Source organism: Aphis gossypii, unplaced genomic scaffold (genome assembly GCF_020184175.1).
Source record: "Aphis gossypii isolate Hap1 unplaced genomic scaffold, ASM2018417v2 Contig00488, whole genome shotgun sequence".
NCBI classification, from domain to species: domain Eukaryota; kingdom Metazoa; phylum Arthropoda; class Insecta; order Hemiptera; family Aphididae; genus Aphis; species Aphis gossypii.
Window position 1 is genome coordinate 18,673 of NW_026083132.1, and position 5,440 is coordinate 24,112.

Genomic DNA, 5,440 nt, shown 5'->3' on the forward strand with positions numbered 1-5,440 from the left:
AAAAATAAAAAATAACAGTATTAAATTAAATTATATTAGTTATTTATATAATGTTTTTTTTCACTTTGAACGGCATCTACTGATGATAATAATTATTATCACTAGATAGTGTGGAAAAAATATTTAATATCGATTCTCTCAAACTTAGTGAATATTAGAATAATTATTTTTTAATTTATAATGTTCGTATGCTACTGAATTAATCCCATTATTTGTTATAAAACGTTTATCATCGTTACCACTTAGTACAAGCTTATTCATTGTTTTAAAATGAACAACATGTTTATTCGATTGAATAAAATTCATGTCTCTACAAGTTTTGTTTAATATCAAGAGAGATATGGTTTATGCACGCATTTAATACTTCTATATAATTTTTAAAATACATATGTTGATTAATTACATATTTTTTCACACCTTTAGCTTTTTTAACCTCATCGTTGTTTTCAGTCTTGTAAGAGTATAATTTCGGTCTTAATGAAACAAATTCTTTTAACATTTTTCCTCCCATTTCATCTTTAAAATAACCAGGTTGATTTTTATGATTTTAGCTAAAACAATAATGATCTTTTGGATAGTTTGATGTATCAAAATACGGAAATAAATCATATCTAATATCATTAAAAAAATTAAATGTTCGAATATTATATATCAGAGAATCTGTATCCGAGTACAATAATCGTATTTTATTATTATACTTATTTTTCATTACATTATAATGAAAATCATACATACATTTTTTCGAGACATCTAAAATTGCAGATCCTACATAAATTGCTTTATCGAATTTGATAGTTTCCTTATGTTGGTGAATAGCCATAAGATTTTCAGAGTATATAGTTCTATCTTTAAAAGTATTTTTCATCATCAATTTATTTGCTTGTTTATCTGATGCAACCAGTTTTAAAGAAACTCTAGTTTGAACATTCTCCATACATTTACCAAAAACGCTATTAATTAATAACTTCCAAAAATCTTTTTCAAATCTGTTTTTAGCTTCTCTCCTCATTCTCGTACATAGTTCGATATATGAGGCCATCCATTTACTCTGTGAAAATTTGATTGCTCGATGAATTTTTACTAATTTAAGACCTATAACGTGGTCGGAGATGACCCGTTAAATATATGATATTCAGGGAAGAAGTTGGTTTCTTATGAATATAAGTTAACCGTAGCTCGGTAGCAAATGGTACTCAGGATACAAATAATTGTGGATTGATCCAAATACTTATAAATATATCAAGTTTATTCTTACCTAACTAAAACGTTTACAAGCTGTTGGGCTGGCGTGGAGTTCGTGGGCGCTAGTGTTAACGCGGGGAACTGGCTGTCTCTTACATATATTCTTATTTAGCCGTAGCTTAATAATAATTAAATATGAGACAGCACAGGAGGGGCATAATGTACATTCATCATAATATATTTTACATGTTTTGGTCTACGATACACATGCATATATTATACACCTATATACATATATGCACATTGCACGTATACCATATAATATATAATATGTGTAAGTAAATAATATGTACCTACGTTTGTATAATATTATTATGTTTATAAATAAATATGTAACAATCGTTACATTACCCCCCTTCTCTTTTTTTAAAAAAATGTAATTAATTAATTAATTACAATTTTTACAAGAATCTGAATACTATTTACATCATTGTTACGAGATGGTCGTTATAATATACATACACTGCAGCACTTATATTTATGTCCGTATAGTTAGTTCATTTCTCTGTGCTTTGCCAGGCCTCACAAATACGGTCACACGCATTTTATATTTTTATTATTTAGTGAACGCCCTATATCTATTTTTATTTGACTCATCAGTTTCTGATAGTTGTGTATGTATATAATAACCTAACGAATCTACGTAATATTTTGTAAAATTCAACAACATGTTTTTTTTATCATTGTAAAATTTTAGCTAATTTCTAACTGACCTTGTTATTTTTATTATTTACGATAACCCTTTCCCTTTCTTTTAATAATTACTGTTCGATCCTTTTGAATGCTGGGTTGCCGCCGTCGGTGGTCATGCTATGGCGCCGCCGCGGAGTACGGTAACGTGGTTTACGGGCACTGCGCACTGGTGTCCGCAGCGTTGGCTGCACTGCTATGGCGCCGCTGCGGGCTCACGGCTTTGGTGTGAGCGCCCGCCCGACACTCTTGCTCCGGAACACGTGTTTTGCTTGTCGTATACTCGTGCTGTGGATTACCGCTCCGGTTCACACATCTCTAAAAACCACGTTTTTCCTTCGAATACGAACGCTTTCGTTTCAAGTCGCTCCGCCATATGGAAAACGCAATTAAGGTTAACGTCGTACTAATGGTCGTTCGGCGATCTCCGTAAACCGCTCCTGCTCATTGTTGCTCAACGATTAAGGCTGTTGTCGTCAGTCCACGTAGCTCCACGAAGCACTCGTCAATCATCGAGAAATTAGCAGCTCCGCACAACTCACGCCCGTGACCCCGTGAGTAAAGAAGATCGTCTAAAATTGCATCCAGCTCCGGATCCAATTGCAGCAGCGCAGTCCAGTTCGGTGATCCCCGTGTCTCCCCGGCCCAATTATATATTGTATAATTTAACTGCTTATATTGTTGTTTACAATACACAATTTAGATTGCTCATATTTGCGTGTTATGCTTAAATAATCTGCCCTACCCTACGAAAGTCATAAGTACCGTGTGTCCGGCGGCAACCGCTGTAGTAGGAGCGCCGGTACAAACAATTACCGTAAGTATTCTTTTTCCCATATTTTTTCTTACATATATATATACATACCCATATTATATACATTTACATCCCATAATGAATCTATAACAAATTTACATTATTTTTTTTTTATTCAATTTTAATCAGTCGAAATATCATTCTTCCTGGAACCCGTTCAGTCGAATATTAGAAATGTCCATTTCCATGGATGTCACCAGCCTTTAAACCTGTGTTGAATTTAGAGATGTCTGTTACCATTGTCTGTCCTCGGATTGGTGTACGGGTATGACTTTGGTGTAGTGAAAGGCCGTGATTGAATCATATGTTTTGAGTTCAGTGCTTATGGTTCATGGATATAGCTATAAATCTAAAGAACTTTCTCACTCTCTTTTTTTTGCTTTTACACTTTTCTTTTACTAAACATATTTTATTAGATTTTTTTTTTTAAAAAATAAATTATCTTTATGCTAAAAAATAAAAATACATATATGATTAATTGATAATATTACACTATTCTATCTCAACCTCTTATTCTTTGAGTTTTAATAATATTTCGTTTCGTTTCCCTCATACAATACAACATTAGTTTTTTATCGTTAAAATATGAATAATTGGTTGAATTATATAACTTAAAGTATAACTAGTATTTAAGCGCACCTATGTATTCCTTATTGATGGATAATATTGTTTGAAATAATATGAGTATTTTCGTTTTGTTTATCATGCATTTCATTATATTTTACATTTTGTTGTGATTGGGTTAATTTCGGGTTTATATCAAATTCTGATTCGTCCGTGTTCTGTTTGTCAATAAATGGCACGTTACTAAAATTTGACATTTCCTTATAACTTTTCCGATTAATTAGTTTTAAACTGTTTATGTGATGAAATTTCGTTTTTTTATGCTTATCTAGTAATTTTTCTTTGTTTTAGTTAATTACTCTGTTACGATACTCTAATATAGGTTCCCCAAACGTCGCAAAAAATTACGTCTCCCCCCGCGATCCAGTATGGATGGTTCGAATATTTGTGAGATTTTAATGCTGACTCGAACAAATGTTCATAATTTTTATCTGCTGTAATGGTCGAAGACTTTGGGATTTTTAACGACAGTGCTTTGAAAGGACGGTACTTGATGGGTTGGAGGTGTTTATGTTGTTTTTCTTTTTTTTTCCAACTCTCTGTTTCGTCTAAATGATTAAGGCTAGACAATTCTGAAATTTTTCTTTTTCCATTTTCTTTAGTAGTACTCTGTTTAGACTTAGTGTCAAAATCAAGCGCACGAGTGCACTTTCCTTTTCTAATATTGTACTTCATTTGTTTGTGTACATTCGTCACACGCTGTCTCATAAGTTTTAAAAACCGGCCGCATTTAAACCTACGGTCGCCTTCTAGTATGTCTTGTTTGACTGTTTTAAACCAAGAAAAAACGATAGCATTACTCTGGCGGATTTCAATGCCATTGCTGAGTTTATTATTCATAATAGGTGTCCACAGTGCTAAGAAAGGTACACACTTAACTATAAACTGGTGTAAATATGATTCATCATAATATTCATTAATGCTTAAATTTTCAATATTTTCAGCACAATTTGAGACTCCAGATTTAACTTGTTCTTTGATTGACTGAAATCTACACAACATCATGGAATTACTCGTGTTGGATTCGCATAGAAATTTATTTATTTCCTTCGAGTGATCCTCACCTTCGTTGTTCGATTCAGTTGGCAATTGGTATATTTTATCATAACACTTGGCTCTCATTGTACTAATAGCATTTTTCGTGTGTCCTGTACAATAAGGTGACAACAGTATTACTGAAAATATTTTGAACCATTGTTCAACATCTGTCAAACTGGTTGTATTAAAAAGTATACATATCCAATCAATGACATCATTTTTTTTCGTTTTTTCTACAGTCATACGATGGTTTTTCTCAGATTGAAAATATGTGTAGACATGGTTTACTATAATTTTTGTGTAATGATTTGCACATATATTTATGATGGTGACATTAGATTTGTCGTGGTTTTCAACCAATACTCTGTAACACCAGTTAAGGTAGTCGAATATGGAAGTAAAACCATTCCATCCTATACACAAGGCATTCATTTGGGCATAACTGAAATCTGTCACGATATTTGTGAATACTGGCCAAGTCAGTTTGTGTTTCAAAACGAATGCTTTAAAAGCGTTCAGCCATTGTAAAATCGCAACAGTGTCGTGGGCTGAACTAATCATTTCAACAACAGGGCACGTGACACTTGAGTCTCTAGGTAATGGGACATTAACAACTAGAACATAGTACAGAACCCTTTTGCTGTTCTTGTCAATTTTCCTGACCACTGTACCAGTTGCATCCAAATACCCAGTTACTGGTTTTTGTTTTTCGTTACTATAACAGTGAATGGACGGTATGCCGACATGCTTTACAAAGTTGTTTTCTTTGTCATTACACATCAATACTAGGTCATGAAAATCATCTTTATCATAATCATCGGCACTTAAGGCCTCTGATCTGATTTTTCTGACGACGTCATCCGATTTAATGCCTTGCAAATTACCACAATTCAACTGAGTGGGTGATGCCATATCAACAGCGTCCGACCTGAAGGAAAACGCTTTTGTCTTTTTTAGCGCTTCTTTGTGTAAGTCTCGCTGAATCCCTTTTACGTGGTTCGTGAGACCATTAGCTTCTGGATTGTGATGGTA

At 33.2% G+C, this 5,440-nt stretch overlaps 1 pseudogene; it reads left to right on the top strand.

The window, feature by feature from the left end:
• Window positions 1–3,797: 3,797 nt before the first annotated feature.
• LOC126554422 (uncharacterized) lies at window positions 3,798–4,358 on the top strand (annotated as a pseudogene).
• The last annotated feature ends 1,082 nt before the right edge of the window (window positions 4,359–5,440 follow it).